The 17,947-nt window shown below is 46.4% G+C and overlaps 1 protein-coding gene across 1 annotated transcript in view; it reads left to right on the forward strand.

Annotated features, from left to right (window-relative positions):
• The window catches only part of LOC126195315 (sodium-dependent noradrenaline transporter-like), a 453,210-nt gene that overhangs the window by 167,913 nt on the left and 267,350 nt on the right, over positions 1 to 17,947 (forward strand). The window lies entirely within an intron of this gene.

Genomic DNA, 17,947 nt, shown 5'->3' on the forward strand with positions numbered 1-17,947 from the left:
CGTCGCGGGCGCATATATGGCAGGTGAGGCTGCAGTCTAAGGACACATGGAAAGTGGTTACTCGAGTGTGTATCATCAAGGGCGAACCATTCGAAGCGCCGAGCTAGCGGAACAGTACCGACCGAAAGGTCCAAATGAGAGAAATTTGTCGTGGAGGCAGACAAAAATGTAGGGACCCCAGTGTTGAGGCAAACTAGATCCGCTTGGTGGAAGACGTCTAGCAATAGTGAGTCACGTGGACAAGGATGTGGAGATCCCTAAAGCGGGTGGTGGGCATTGAAGTCCCCAACCAGCAAATAGGGGGGTGGAAGCTGACCAAGAAGATGAAGGAGATCAGCTCGTGCCATTGGTGTGGACAGTGGAATGTATACAGTACAAAGAGAAAAGGTATAACCAGAAAGGGAAAGACGGACAGCGACAGCTTGGAAGGAAGTGTTTAAGGGGATTGGGTGATAATGGAGAGTATCATGGAGAAGCATCATGAGTCCTGCATGGGCTGGAGTGCCTTCAACAGAGGGGAGATCAAATCGGATGGACTGAAAATGGGGGAGAACAAAGCTGTCATGGGGACGCTTTGTTTCCTGAAGACAGAAGATGACCGGCGAGTAGGATCGTAAGAGGATCGACAATTCATCCCGATTGGCTCGAATGCCGCGGATATTCCAGTGGATAATGGACATAGGGTGAACATAAAATGGAGGAATGTGACCAAGGTTGCCGTCAACTCAACGACTGCTCAGAGCTTGCAACCGACAGCATGGAATGGCATTCAGCCGAAGGCAGAAGATCCTGATCCATAGGTTGTTCAGGAGCAGCCCCTGTCACCAGCGATCGGCCAGTTGATCGGCTTGGCGACACAGAAGACGGCCGAGGGCGATTTCCGCCAGCTGGTGCTGTAGATGAGACAAGCCTTTGGCGGAGAAGGAGATGAACTGGGTTTCTTATTAGCCTTCTTGGAAACATGATGTTTAGATGAAGGAGGAACCGATGGTTGTGAAGTTGGGGTACATAAAAAATCTTCACGAGTATGCTCTTTTTTCGAAGTTTTGGTGTCTGACTTTTGGGCACGAGATTTAGCAGAACCCGATGAAGGGTGAGCCATAGAGTGGGCACACGAAAGTGTTGAGGTTGAACGGGCGATCTTTGCGCTGGCCGATCTGACGACCGTGGCACTAAAGGTGAGGTCGCAAGTCTGCATGGCCGCCTCCTTTGTTGGCCGAGGAGAAGCAAGGACAGTGCTGTATTTTCCTGTCTGAGGCACGGTGGGCTGTCGACTGGCGAATAATTTTCGAGCAGCAAAGGTCGACACCTTTTCCTTCACTCTGATTTCCTGAATGAGCTTTTCGTCTTTAAAAATGGGGCAATCTCGAGAGGAAGCAGCGTGGTCACCCATACAGTTGATGCAACGAGGGGATGGAGGTGAACAAGCACCCTCATGGGCATCCTTGCCACACGTAACACATTTGGCCGGACTGGAACAGGACTGGCTGGTGTGATTGAACCGCTGACACCGATAGCAACACATAGGGTTTGGGACATAAGGGCGAACGGAAATTATCTCATAGCCTGCTTTGATTTTCGATGGAAGTTGAACTTTGTCAAATGTCAAGAAGACAGTGCGGGTTGGAATGATGTTCGTGTCAACCCTTTTCATAACTCTATAAACAGCCGTTACGCCCTGATCAGACAGGTAGTGCTGAATTTCTTCGTCAGACAATCCGTCGAGGGAGCGTGTATAAACGACTCCATGCAAGGAATTTAAAGTGCGGTGCGCTTCAACCTGGACAGGGAAGGTGTGGAACAGTGAAGTATGCAACAATTTTTGTGCCTGGAGGGCACTGACTGTTTCTAACAACAAGGTGCCATTCCGTAATCTGGAACAAGACTTTACAGGACCTGCAATTGCGTCGACACCTTTCTGAATAATGAAAGAGTTGACCGTGGAGAAGTCGTGACATTCGTCAGACCGAGAAACAACAAGGAACTGTGGCAACGATGGAAGAACTGTCTGTGGCTGAGACTCAGTGAACTTATGCTTGTGAGCAGACATAGTGGAAGATGAGGAAACCATTGCGGACGAATCCCCCATGATTACCGGCGTCTCCGATGGCGCGCTCCTCCCTTGTCGGGGAGCACTCCCGCCTTAGGTGATTGTTCACCCCTCCCTGGGCCTGGCCATTACCAGGGGATACCTACGTGTCCTACCTGTCTACCCGGGGCGGGGAATTACGCGTTACCCCGTCACCGGCTACGCACGAAAATGCGTGGGTCGGCCTTCAGACACGCACGCGGAGGAAGAAAGAGAAAGGGAAAAACAAAGAAAGGGAAAGGAAAGAAGAGAGGTCTCAAAAGCCGCAGCAGAGAAAGGGGTAAAGAGAAGAGGGAAGGGAAAGAGAAGGTCAAAGGAAGGATGAAGACATTCAAGCAGAGAAGGCAAAGAACGCATTACATTTACAAGCGTCCGTCTCCGGACGTAGGCACAAACCATACTCCCAGAGGGGGAGAAAGGGAAGGAAAGAGCCAGTGGTGAGGGGAGGGGGGGGCGAAGATGGGGGACAGGGAAGGATGCGAAAAAGGAAGGTATGAAGCCCGGAAAGGAAGGATGGCCACATTAGCTCGGGGTCCCGTGCTCGCTACGCACGTATCCACAAAAGAGTTGTGGACCACCTGGGGGGGGTTTGTCGCATTGTCATGCTGGAATTGCCCCAGCCTGTCGGAATGTACAGTGGACATGAATGGATGCAGGTGATCAGACAGTATGTATACGTACATACCAGTCAGAGTCGTATCTAGACATATCAGGAGTCCCATATCACTCCAACAGCAGACGCCCCACACCTTTAAAGATCCTCCACCAAATTGAACAGTCCCCTACTGACCCGCAGAGTCCAAGGATTCATGAGGTTGTCCCCATACCCGTACATGTCCATTTGGAACGAGAAGCGTCTGACCAGGCAACATGTTTCAAGTCATCAACAGTCCAATGTCGGTGTTGGCGGTCCCAGGCGAGGCATAAAGCTTTTCGTCGTGCAGTCATCAAGAGTATACGAGTGGGCCTTTGGCTGCGAAAGCCCATATCGATGATGTTTCGTTGAATGCTTCATACGCTGACACTTGTTGATGGCACACCATTGAAACCTGCAGCAATTTGCGGAAGAGTTGAACTTCTGTCTCGTTGAACGATTCTAGTTAGTTGTCGTTGGTCCCGTTCTTGTAGTATCTTTTTTCAGCAGCAGCGATGTCGGAGATTTGATGTTTTACCGGATTCCTGATGTTCACGGTTGTTGTTGTTGTGGTCTTCAGTCCAGAGACTGGTTTAATGCAGCTCTCCATGCTACTCTATCCTGTGCAAGCTTCTTCATCTCCCAGTACCTACTGCAACCTACATCCTTCTGAATCTGCTTAATGTATTCCTCTCTTGGTCTCCCTCTACGGTTTTTACCCCCCATGCGGCCCTCCAATACTAAATTGGTGATCCCTTGTTGCCTCAGAACATGTCCTACCATCCGATCCCTTCTTCTAGTCAAGCTGTGCCACAAACTCCTCTTGTCCCCAATTCGATTAAATACTTCCTCATTAGTTATATGATCTACCCATCTGATCTTCAGCGTTCTTCTGTAGCACCACATTTCGAAAGCTTCTATTCTCTTCTTGTCCAAACTATTTATCGTCCATGTTTCACTTCTATACAAGGCTGCACTCCATACAAATACGTTCAGAAACGACTTCCTGACACGTAAATCTGTACTCGATGTTAACAAATTTCTCTTCTTCAGAAACGCTTTCCTTGCCATTGCCAGTTTACATTTTATATCCTCTCTACTTCGACCATCATCAGTTATTTTGCTCCCTAAATAGCAAAACTCCTTTACTACTTTAAGTGTCTCATTTCCTAATCTAATTCCCTCAGCATCACCCCACTTAATTCGACTACATTCCATTATCCTCGTTTTGGTTTTGTTGATGTTCATCTTATATCCTCCTTTCAAGACACGGTCCATTCTGTTCAACTGCTCTTCCAAGTGCTTTGCTGTCTCTGACAGAATTACAATGTCAACGGCGAACCTCAAAGTTTTTATTTCTTCTCCATGGATTTTAATACCTACTCCGAATTTTTCTTTTGCTTCTTTTACTGCTTGCTAAATATACAGATTGAATAACATCGGCGAGAGTCAACAACCCTGTCTCACTCCCTTCCCAACCACTGCTTCCCTTTCATGCCCCTCAACACTTATAACTGCCATGAGAGTATTCCAGTCAACATTGTCAAAAGCTTTCTCTAAGTCTACAACTGTTAGAAACGTAGGTTTGCCTTTCCTTTCTCTTTCTTCTAAGATAAGTCGTAGGGTCAGTCTTGCCTCACGTGCTCACGATGTACTCGTTAAACTGCTGTACGGGAAAATCCCCACTTCGTCGCTACCTCGGAGATGCTATGTTCCATCGCTCGTGCGCCGAATATAACACCACTTTCAAACTCACTTAAATCTTAATAACCTGCCATTGTAACAGCATTAACCGACCAAAAAAACTGCGCCAGACAGTTGTTGTCTTACATAGGCGTTGCCGACCGCAACGCGTGTATTCTGCCTGTTTTCACATATCTGTATTTGAATACGCAACCCTATATCAGTTTCTTTGGCACTTCAGTGTATTTTGTTCGGTCTCACCTACCTATCGTCCCTGTACATTTTAAATGTAAGTGCCTGTCCATTAGGTCCTTAATGTGTCCAACCGTGTTCTCGGTTTCTCCCGTTGCCCAGTATTCTGCCGGTGTAAGACAGCGCGAGGCGTGCTCCACGCGGCTCCTCCCCTTTACGCATTTCTCTCCCGCCAGACCCCCAGAACTCCCGGCGCCGCTAATTCCGTGCTGCCGGCTCGCGCGACTCTGCCGAGTCCCCGGCATGCGGCATTTGCATGACGACGTGCCGGACGCCGGAACGCCGCGTTTATGAAGGTCATTCCGCGTCTCATTTCCGACGGCCTGCTTCGACGTCCAAACTCTCCACCGACAGCGACGCAGACCAATGGAAAGACTGCGGGACTACCGCTATAACTCTATTCAAAAAGGAAAACAACTCACAGTAATGTACTGGATGGTTGGAATTAAAGGGCAGCTTCTCACGGAGGTCCAGCGTGGGCTGTGTAATTCTGTATATTTATTCATCATATTTACAGCCTCTTATATGAAAAGCTATGATAGGCCATACAGAGCACATTTCATTGGATAGTAATAAATTATGAATTAATTAATTAATTCTGATTCTTAAGTATATATATATATATATATATATATATATATATATATATATATATATATATATATATATACGAGGGGCGTTCAGAAAGTAAGTTCCGATCGGTCGCGAAATGGAAACGACTATGAAAATCCGATAAAGCTTTGCACAGATGTGTTGGGTAGTGTCTCTAGTATAACCCCAGTAAGCATCACGTCGCTCTTCTCATTTCTGAGCTCGCAGTGAGTGCGTAAAGATGTCTAGAAAATAGTGTCTGCCGCCAAGTACGAGGGCCTGGTGAGAAATTTCGCCTGAAGCTATGCAGATAACATAACTGTCGTGCTGTTTCTTCTTCAAGACAATTCTCAGCCGCATTCTGCAGGGGCAATGAAGATGCTCCTGCATCGTTTTCAAATGGAAATGTGAGATTACCCACAATACATTCCGCAATTGTCTCCCCCTGAGTTTCATCTCTGGTCACATGAACCGCCGTCTTTGAAGACAACATTTTGACACAGACAACGAGGTGTAGGCCAGCGTGGAGAATTGGCGGAAAGCACTGGCGGCTGCCTTCTATGATGAGGCTATTGAAAAGTTGGTACAACGCTATGACAAAAGTCTAAGTCAGAACGGCGACTACGTAGAGAAGTAGCTGAAAGTGTAGCTAATTGTTACAAGTAAAACATTTCTGATGTTCACTGTGGTTTCAATTTGGCAATCAATCGGAGCTTATTTTCTGAACAGGCCTCGTATATACAGGGTGAGCCACCTAACGTTACCGCTGGATATATTTCGTAAACCATATCAAATACTGACGAACCGATTAGGCAGGCCAAAAGTAAGGAGAGGTGCTAGTGTAATTGTTTAATACAAACCATACAAAAATGCACGGAAGTCTGTTTTTTAACACAAACCTACGTTTGTTTAAATGGAACCACGTTAGTTTTGCTAGCACGTCTGAACATATAAACAAATACGTAATCAGTGGCGTTTGTTGCATTGTAAAATATTAATTACATCCAGAGATATTGTAACCTAAAGTTGACGCTTGAAACCTACGACGTTCAGTTGCGTGTTGTAACAAACATGGGCCACAGTCGGCGAGCAGCATCTGCAGGGACATGTTTACGATGACGACCGTGTTTACGAGTGTGGCTGTAGTGCACTGTTGTGGTTTGGTCTAGCTGTCGCAGTGTCCGCATGTAGCGCTTGCTGCTATTGTTATTCTGCATTCGTCTCCGCACGCAGACCAACTGTAGTATACCGTGTTACCAGACGTCTGTGATAGTGTAGTGTTGTAGGAACTGTGACCATGGTGTATTCGAACTCTGAAAAGGCGGAGATGATACTCATCTATGGCGAGTGTCGAGGAAATGCAGCTGAAGCCTGCAGGGTGTATGCAGAACGGTACCCGGACAGAGAGCATCCAACGTGCCGCACAGTGCAAAACATCTACCGCCAACTGTATGCAACAGGTATGGTCGTAGCACGCAAACGGGTCCGTAACAGGCCCGTCACAGGAGAAGCGGGTGCAGTTGGTGTGTTAGCTGCTGTTGCCATGAACCCACACATGAGCACACGGGACATTGCGAGAGCTGGTGGACTGAGTCAAAGTAGTGTCATGCGCATACTGCATCGTCACCGCTTTCATCCGTTTCATGTGTCGCTACATCAGCAATTACATGGTGATGACTTTAATCATCGAGTGCAATTCTGTTAATGGGTATTAACAGAGAATGCGTTGCAGTTCTACCTGTTTACCGACGAAGCGGGTTTCACAAACCACGGGGCAGTGAATCTACGGAACATGCATTACTGGTCCATGGACAATCCTCGCTGGCTCAGACAGGTAGAGCGACAGCGACCGTGGACTGTAAATGTATGGTGCAGAATCATTGGCGACCACCTCATTGGTCCTCACATCATTGCAGGGGCCCAAACAGCTGCAACATACATCGCGTTTCTACAGAATGATCTGCCAACGTTGCTCGAAAATGTCCCACTGGAAACGCGACGACGTATGTGGTATCAGCATGATGGTGCACCTGCACATTCCGCAATTAACACTAGGCTGACCCTTGACAGGATGTTCGACGGGCGTTTCATAGGACGTGGAGGACGCATAAATTGGCCAGCCCGTTCTCCTGATCTTACACCTCCGGACTTCTTTCTGTGGGGTACGTTAAAGGAGAATGTGTACCGTGATGTGCCTACAACTCCAGAGGATATGATCATCGTATTGTGGCAGCCTGCGGCGACATTACACCAGATGTACTGCGGCGTGTACGACATTCATTACGCCAGAGATTGCAATTGTGTGCAGCAAATGATGGCCACCACATTGAACATCTATTGGCCTGACATGTCGGGACACACTCTATTCCACTCCGTAATTAAAAACGGAAACCACGTGTGTACGTGTACCTCACCCCTCATGGTAATGTACATGTGCGTCAGTGAAAAAGACAAAGAAAAAGGTGTTGGCATGTAGACGTAATGTGCTGTTCCAGTCTCTTCTGTACCTAAGGTCCATCACCGTTTCCTTTGGATCCCTAAGTAATTCGGTGCTCTCCGATACACACGATCGAACAGCGGAGGAGTAGTACTCAAGCGTCAAATTTAGGTTACAATAACTCCGGATGTAATTAACATTTTACAATGCAACAAACGGCACTGATTACGTACTTGTTTATATGTTCAGATGTGCTAACAAAACTAACGGCGTTCCATTTAAAAAAACGTAGGATTGTGTTAAAAAACATACTTCCGTGCATATTTTTTTGGTTTGTATTAACCAATTACACTAGCCCCTCTCCTCACGTTCGGTCTGTGGAATCGATTCGACAGTATTTGATGTGGTTTACGAAATATATCCAGCGATAATGTTAGGTGACTCACCCTATATATATATATATATATATATATATATATATATATATATATATATATATATATACACTCCTGGAAATGGAAAAAAGAACACATTGACACCGGTGTGTCAGACCCACCATACTTGCTCCGGACACTGCGAGAGGGCTGTACAAGCAATGATCACACGCACGGCACAGCGGACACACCAGGAACCGCGGTGTTGGCCGTCGAATGGCGCTAGCTGCGCAGCATTTGTGCACCGCCGCCGTCAGTGTCAGCCAGTTTGCCGTGGCATACGGAGCTCCATCGCAGTCTTTAACACTGGTAGCATGCCGCGACAGCGTGGACGTGAACCGTATGTGCAGTTGACGGACTTTGAGCGAGGGCGTATAGTGGGCATGCGGGAGGCCGAGTGGACGTACCGCCGAATTGCTCAACACGTGGGGCGTGAGGTCTCCACAGTACATCGATGTTGTCGCCAGTGGTCGGCGGAAGGTGCACGTGCCCGTCGACCTGGGACCGGACCGCAGCGACGCACGGATGCACGCCAAGACCGTAGGATCCTACGCAGTGCCGTAGGGGACCGCACCGCCACTTCCCAGCAAATTAGGGACACTGTTGCTCCTGTGGTATCGGCGAGGACCATTCGCAACCGTCTCCATGACGCTGGGCTACGGTCCCGCACACCGTTAGGCCGTCTTCCGCTCACGCCCCAACATCGTGCAGCCCGCCTCCAGTGGTGTCGCGACAGGCGTGAATGGAGGGACGAATGGAGACGTGTCGTCTTCAGCGATGAGAGTCGCTTCTGCCTTGGTGCCAATGATGGTCGTATGCGTGTTTGGCGCCGTGCAGGTGAGCGCCACAATCAGGACTGCATACGACCGAGGCACACAGGGCCAACTCCCGGCATCATGGTGTGGGGAGCGATTTCCTACACTGGCCGTACACCACTGGTGATCGTCGAGGGGACACTGAATAGTGCACGGTACATCCAAACCGTCATCGAACCCATCGTTCTACCATTCCTAGAGCGGCAAGGGAACTTGCTGTTCCAACAGGACAATGCACGTCCGCATGTATCCCGTGCCACCCAACGTGCTCTAGAAGGTGTAAGTCAACTACCCTGGCCAGCAAGATCTCCGGATATGTCCCCCATTGAGCATGTTTGGGACTGGATGAAGCGTCGTCTCACGCGGTCTGCACGTCCAGCACGAACGCTGGTCCAACTGAGGCGCCAGGTGGAAATGGCATTGGAAGCCGTTCCACAGGACTACATCCAGCATCTCTACGATCGTCTCCATGGGAGAATAGCAGCCTGCATTGCTGCGAAAGGTGGATATACACTGTACTAGTGCCGACATTGTGCATGCTCTGTTGCCTGTGTCTATGTGCCTGTGGTTCTGTCAGTGTGATCATGTGATGTATCTGACCCCAGGAATGTGTCAATAAAGTTTCCCCTTCCCGGGACAATGAATTCACGGTGTTCTTATTTCAATTTCGTTTGATGCATATTTCGTGAGATATTTGGCCCGGTCACTATCAATGGACCACCCTATATATATATATATATATATATATATAATATATAGGGTGGTCCATTGATAGTGACCGGGCCAAATATCTCACGAAATATGCATCAAACGAAAAAACTACAATGAACGAAACTCGTCTAGCTTGAAGGGGGAAACCAGATGGCGCTATGGTTGGCCCGCTAGATGGCGCTATGGTTGGCCCGCTAGATGGCGCTGCCATAGGTCAAACGGATATCAACTCCATTTTTTTTTTTTTACATATACGTGTAGTACGTAAAGGAAAGAATCATAAAAGAAGGTTGTATACCAGGAAGAATCCTGGAGATACTAATAGGTATCAGATAGATTATATAATGGTAAGACAGAGATTTAGGAACCAGGTTTTAAATTGTAAGACATTTCCAGGGGCAGATGTGGATTCTGACCACAATCTATTGGTTACGAGCTGCAGATTGAAACTGAATAAACTGCAAAAAGGTGGGTATTTAAGGAGATGGGACCTGGATAAACTGAAAGAACCAGAGGTTGTAGAGAGTTTCAGGGAGAGCATAAGGGAACAATTGACAGGAATGGGGGAAAGAAATACAGTAGAAGAAGAATGGGTAGCTCTGAGGGATGAAGTAGTGAAGGCAGCAGAGGATCAAGTAGGTAAAAAGACGAGGGCTAATAGAAATCCTTGGGTAACAGAAGAAATATTGAATTTAATTGATGAAAGGAGAAAATATAAAAATGCAGTAAATGAAGCAGGCAAAAGGGAATACAAACGTCTCAAAAATGAGATCGACAGGAAGTGCAAAATGGCTAAGCAGGGATGGCTAGAGGATAAATGTAAGGATGTAGAGGCTTGTCTCACTAGGGGTAAGATAGATACTGCATACAGGAAAATTAAAGAGACCTTTGGAGAGAAGAGAACCACTTGTATGAATATCAAGAGCTCAGATGGCAACCCAGTTCTAAGCAAAGAAGGGAAGGCAGAAAGGTGGAAGGAGTATATAGAGGGTTTATACAAGGGCGATGTACTTGAGGACAGTATTATGGAAATGGAAGGGGATGTAGATGAAGATGAAATGGGAGATAAGATACTGCGTGAAGAGTTTGACAGAGCACTGAAAGACCTGAGTCGAAACAAGGCCCCGGGAGTAGACAACATTCCATTAGAATTACTGATGGCCTTGGGAGAGCCAGTCATGACAAAACTCTACCATCTGGTGAGCAAGATGTATGAGACAGGCGAAATACCCACAGACTTCAAGAAGAATATAATAATTCCAATCCCAAAGAAAGCAGGTGTTGACAGATGTGAAAATTACCGTACTATCAGTTTAATAAGTCACAGCTGCAAAATACTAACGCGAATTCTTTACAGACGAATGGAAAAACTGGTAGAAGCCGACCTCGGGGAAGATCAGTTTGGATTCCGTAGAAATGTTGGAACACGTGAGGCAATACTAACCTTACGACTTATCTTAGAAGAAAGATTAAGAAAAGGCAAACCTACGTTTCTAGCATTTGTAGACTTAGAGAAAGCTTTTGACAACGTTAACTGGAATACTCTGTTTCAAATTCTGAAGGTGACAGGGGTAAAAAACAGAGAGCGAAAGGCTATTTACAATTTGTACAGAAACCAGATGGCAGTTATAAGAGTCGAGGGGCATGAAAGGGAAGCAGTGGTTGGGAAAGGAGTGAGACAGGGTTGTAGCCTCTCTCCGATGTTATTCAATCTGTATATTGAGCAAGCAGTAAAGGAAACAAAAGAAAAATTGGGAGTAGGTATTAAAAATCATGGAGAAGAAGTAAAAACTTTGAGGTTCGCCGATGACATTGTAATTCTGTCAGAGACAGCAAAGGACTTGGAAGAGCAGTTGAACGGAATGGACAGTGTCTTGAAAGGAGGATATAAGATGAACATCAACAAAAGCAAAACGAGGATAATGGAATGTAGTCAATTTAAATCGGGTGATGCTGAGGGGATTAGATTAGTTAATGAGACACTTAAAGTAGTAAAGGAGTTTTGCTATTTAGGGAGTAAAATAACTGATGATGGTCGAAGTAGAGAGGATATAAAATGTAGACTGGCAATGGCAAGGAAAGCGTTTCTGAAGAAGAGAAATTTGTTAACATCGAGTATAGATTTAAGTGTCAGGAAGTCGTTTCCGAAAGTATTTGTATGGAGTGTAGCCATGTATGGTAGAGATGGTAGAGATGAAAAATATTTGTATCGTGATCCACCGACAACTCCTGACAACACGCGTCAAAAAAATGGTTCAAATGGCACTGAGCACTATGCGACTTAACTTCTGAGGTCATCAGTCGCCTAGAACTTAGAACTAATTAAACCTAACTAACCTAAGGACATCACACACATCCATGCCCGAGGCAGGATTCGAACCTGCGACCGTAGCGGTCACGCGGTTCCAGACTGAAGCGCCTAGAACCGCACGGCCACACAGGCCGGCAACACGCGTCAGTGCATTGTCAATGCATGTGCGAACATTACGGAAGGCGAACTACTCGCCGTTGAGAGGAATGTCGTTACACGTATTGCCAAATGCATTGAGGTTGACGGACATCATTTTGAGTATTTATTGCACTAATGTGGTATTTACAGGTAATCACGCTGTAACAGCATACGTTCTCAGAAATGATAAGTTCACAGAGGTAAATGTATCACATTGGAATAACCGTCGGCACTAGTACAGTGTATATCCACCTTTCGCAGCAATGCAGGCTGCTATTCTCCCATGGAGACGATCGTAGAGATGCTGGATGTAGTCCTGTGGAACGGCTTCCAATGCCATTTCCACCTGGCGCCTCAGTTGGACCAGCGTTCGTGCTGGACGTGCAGACCGCGTGAGACGACGCTTCATCCAGTCCCAAACATGCTCAATGGGGGACAGATCCGGAGATCTTGCTGGCCAGGGTAGTTGACTTACACCTTCTAGAGCACGTTGGGTGGCACGGGATACATGCGGACGTGCATTGTCCTGTTGGAACAGCAAGTTCCCTTGCCGGTCTAGGAATGGTAGAACGATGGGTTCGATGACGGTTTGGATGTACCGTGCACTATTCAGTGTCCCCTCGACGATCACCAGTGGTGTACGGCCAGTGTAGGAGATCGCTCCCCACACCATGATGCCGGGTGTTGGCCCTGTGTGCCTCGGTCGTATGCAGTCCTGATTGTGGCGCTCACCTGCACGGCGCCAAACACGCATACGACCATCATTGGCACCAAGGCAGAAGCGACTCTCATCGCTGAAGACGACACGTCTCCATTCGTCCCTCCATTCACGCCTGTCGCGACACCACTGGAGGCGGGCTGCACGATGTTGGGGCGTGAGCGGAAGACGGCCTAACGGTGTGCGGGACCGTAGCCCAGCTTCATGGAGACGGTTGCGAATAGTCCACGCCGATACCCCAGGAGCAACAGTGTCCCTAATTTGCTGGGAAGTGGCGGTGCGGTCCCCTACGGCACTGTGTAGGATCCTACGGTCTTGGCGTGCATCCATGCGTCGCTGCGGTCCGGTCCCAGGTCGATGGGCACGTGCACCTTCCGCCGACCACTGGCGACAACATCGATGTACTGTGGAGACCTCACGCCCCACGTGTTGAGCAATTCGGCGGTACGTCCACCCGGCCTCCCGCATGCCCACTATACGCCCTCGCTCAAAGTCCGTCAACTGCACATACGGTTCACGTCCACGCTGTCGCGGCATGCTACCAGTGTTAAAGACTGCGATGGAGCTCCGTATGCCACGGCAAACTGGCTGACACTGACGGCGGCGGTGCACAAATGCTGCGCAGCTAGCGCCATTCGACGGCCAACACCGCGGTTCCTGGTGTGTCCGCTGTGCCGTGCGTGTGATCATTGCTTGTACAGCCCTCTCGCAGTGTCCGGAGCAAGTATGGTGGGTGTGACACACCGGTGTCAATGTGTTCTTTTTTCCATTTCCAGGAATATATATATATATATATATATATATATATATATATATATATATATATATATATATATACCACAAGGATTTCTACCACTGCAAAACTACATTATATCTGCATCTACATGGTTACCCTGCAGTTCACACTTAAGTGCCTGGCGGAGGGTTCATCGAACCATTTTCATACTACTTCTCTACCATTCCACTCTCGAATGGCGCGTGGGTAAAAGGAACACCTAAGTCTTTCCGTTCGAGCTCTGATTTCTCTACTTTTATTATGATGATCATCTCTCCCTACGTAGGTGGGTGTCAACAAAATATTTTCGCATTCGGAAGAGGAAGTTGGTGATTGAAATTTCGTAAATAGATCTCGCCGCAAAGAAAACCGCCTTTGTTTCAGTGATTTCCACCCCAACTCGCGTATCATATTAGTGACACTCTCACCCCTATTGCGCGAATAATACGAAACGAGCTGCCCCTCTTTGCACTTTTTCGATGTCCTCCGTCAATCTTACCCGGTAAGGATCCCATACCGCGCAGCAATATTCCAGCAGAGGACGGACAAGTGTAATGTAGGCTGTCCCTAGTGGGTTTGTCGCATCTTCTAAGTGTTCTGACAACAAAGCGCAGTCTATGTTTCGCCTTCCCCATAATGTTATCTATGTGATCTTTCCAATCTAAGTTGCCCGTAATTGTAATTCCTAGGGATTTAGTCGAATTGACAGCCCTTAGATTTGTGCGATTTATCGTATACCCAAAATTTATCGGATTTCTTTTAGTACCCATGTGGATGACCTCGCATTTTCTTTGTTTAGTGCCAATTGCCACTTTTCGCACAATAGAGAAATTCTCTCTAGATCATTATGTAATTGAAATTGATCGTCTGATGATTTTACTAGACGGTAAATTATAGCGTCATCTGCAAACAATCTAAGGGGGCTGTTCAGATTATCACCTAGTTCACTTATGTAAATCAGGAACAGCAGAGGGCTTATGACACTACCTTGCGGAACGCCAGATATCACTTCTGTTCCACTCAATGATTTACCGTCTATCACTACGAACTGTGATCTCTATGAGAGGAAATCACGAATCCAGTCACACAACTGAGACGAAACGCCATAAACACGCAATTTGATTAATAGTCGCTTGTGAGGAACGGTATCAAAAGCCTTCTGGAAATCTAGGAATATGGAGTCGATCTGAGATCCCTTGTCGACAGCACTCATTACTTCATGGAAATAAAGAGCTTGCTGTGTTGCACAAGAACGATATTTCCTGAATCCGTGTTGGTTATGTATCGTTTTCTTCAAGGCAATTCATAATGTTCGAGTACATTATATGCTCCAAAATCCTACTGAAAATTGAGGTCAGTGATTTGGGTCTGTAATTCATTGGTTTACTCCTATTTTCTTTCTTGAATATTGGTGTGACCTGTGTTACTTTCCAGTCTTTAGGAACAGACCTTTCGTCAAGTGAGCGGTTGTATATGATTGCTAACAAAGGCGCTATTATGTCTGCATCCTCCGAAAGAATTCTGATTGGTATACCATCTCGACTGGAAGACTTGCCTTTCTTCAGTGATCTGAGTTATTTCGCAACACCTACGATATCTACTTTTATGTCACTCATGCTAACAGCTGTTCTGGTTTCGAATTCTGACATATTTACTTCGTCTTCTTTCGTGAAGGAATTACGGAAAACTGTATTTAGTAACTCCGCTTTAGTGGCACCATCATCGGTAACATTTCTATCGCTGTTGCGCAGTGGCTGTTTTTTGCCACTGCTGTACTTTACATACGACCAGAATCTCTTTTGGCTTTCTACCATAGTTTGAGACAATGTTTCATCGTGGGAACTATTAAAAGCATCTCGCACTGACGTCCGCAGTCACTCGTTGACCACGATGGTACCGAAACAGAGGACGACCGAAGAAAGGCAGAAATACTGAATTCAGTGTTCCGAAACTGATTCACTGCGGAAAATCGTAACACGGTCCCTGACTTAAGCCGTCGCACGGACGCCAAAATGGAAAATATTGAAATAAACGATATCGGAATTGAAAAACAACTGCTATCACTTAGTAGCGGAAAAGCATCCGGACCAGACGAGATACCCGTAAGATTCTACAGTGATTATGCTAAAGAACTTGCCCCCTTTCTATCAGCAATTTATCGTAGATCTCTGGAAGAACGTAAAGTACCTAGCGACTGGAAGAAAGCGCAGGTCGTTCCCATTTTCAAGAAGGGTCATAAATCAGATGCGAATAATTATAGGCCTATTTCGCTTACGTCAATCTGTTGTAGAATAATGGAACATGTTTTATGTTCTCGTATTATGACGTTCTTAGATAATACAAATCTCCTTCATCATAACCAACATGGATTCCGCAAACAGAGATCATGTGAAACTCAGCTCGCCCTATTTGTCCAAGAAATTCACAGTGCCGTAGACACTGGCGAGCAGATTGATGCCGTATTCCTGGACTTCAGGAAGGCATTTGATACGGTTCTGCACTTACTTTTAGTGAAAAAAATACGAGCTTACGGAATATCGGACCAGGTTTGTGATTGGATTCAGGATTTCCTAGAAGAAAGAACACAACATGTCATTCTTAACGGTTCAAAATCTGCAGATGTAGAGGTAATTTCGGGAGTACCGCAAGGAAGCGTGATAGGACCTTTATTGTTTACAATATACATAAATGACTTAGTTGACAACATCGGTAGCTCCGTGAGGCTATTTGCAGATGACAAGGTTGTCTACAAGAAAGTAGCAACATCAGAAGACTCGTACGTACTCCAGGAAGACCTGCAGAGGATTAATGAATGGTGCGACAGCTGGCAGCTTTCCCTAAACGTAGATAAATGTAATATAATGCGCATACATAGGGGCAGAAATCCATTCCAGTACGATTATGCCATAGGTGGTAAATCATTGGAAGCGGTAACGACCGTAAAATACTTAGGAGTTACTATCCGGAGCGATCTGAAGTGGAATGATCACATAAAACAAATAGTGGGAAAAGCAGGCGCCAGGTTGAGATTCATAGGAAGAATTCTAAGAAAATGTGACTCATCGACGAAAGAAGTAGCTTACAAAACGCTTGTTCGTCCGATTCTTGAGTATTGCTCATCAGTATGGGACCCTTACCAGGTTGGATAGACATGATCCAGCGAAAAGCAGCGCGATTCGTCATGGGGACATTTAGTCAGCGCGAGAGCGTTACGGAGATGCTGAACAAGCTCCAGTGGCGGACACTTCAAGAAAGGCGTTACGCAATACGGAGAGGTTTATTATCGAAATTACGAGAGAGCACTTTCCGGGAAGAGATGGGCAACATATTACTACCGCCCACATATATCTCGCGTAATGATCACAACGAAAAGATCCGAGAAATTAGAGCAAATACGGAGACTTACAAGCAGTCGTTCTTCCCACGCACAATTCGTGAATGGAACAGGGAAGGGGGGATCAGATAGTGCTACAATAAGTACCCTCCGCCACACACCGTAAGGTGGCTCGCGGAGTGTAGATGTAGATGTAGCACTAAATTTCGAGCGTCCGTGAAACTTAGCCGTTCTTGGGGATTTTGCGTTCTTCTACTGTGGCATGCTTTTTTCGTTGCTTCTGCAACAGTGTTCTCACGTGTTTTGTGTACCATGGTGTATCAGTCCCGTCTCTTATTAATTTATGCGGTATGAATATATCTATGCTGTCGATACTGTATCTTGGTATTTGAGCCATACCTAGTCTACACTTCCATAATTACCTTGGAAGGAATGGAGACTCTCTCTTAGGAAGGCATCAAGTGAATTTTCATCTGCTGCTTTAAATAGATATATTTTGCGTTCACTTTTAGTGGTTTTGGTTGATATGGTTTTGAGCCTCGTTACGATGACCTTGTGTTCGCTAATCCCTGTATCCGTCATGACGCTCTCTATGAGATGAGGATTATTTGTGGCTAAGAGATCAAGGGTGTTTTCGCAAACATTTAGAATTCGTATGGGCTCATGAACTAATTGTTCAAAGTAATTCTCAGAGAAAGCATTTAGTACAATTTCGGAAGATTTTTTCTGTCTGCCACAGGCTTAACCAATTATCCAGCTACCAACCTAAACTGAAGAGTACAGTACACCTGCCTAATATCGTGTAGGGCCCCCGCGATCACGCAGAAGTGCCGCAACACGTTGTGGCATGAACTCGACTAATGTCTGAAGTAGTGCTGGAGGGAACTGACACCATGAATCAGTAAGAATGCGAGGGGTTCGAGATCTCTTCTGAACAGCACGTTGCAAGGCATCCCAGATATACTCAGTAATATTCATGACCGGGGAGTCTGTTGGCCAGCGAAAGTGTTTAAACTCAGAAGAGT

This window comes from Schistocerca nitens, chromosome 7 (assembly GCF_023898315.1).
Source record: "Schistocerca nitens isolate TAMUIC-IGC-003100 chromosome 7, iqSchNite1.1, whole genome shotgun sequence".
In the NCBI taxonomy this organism is placed as follows: Eukaryota; Metazoa; Arthropoda; class Insecta; order Orthoptera; family Acrididae; genus Schistocerca; species Schistocerca nitens.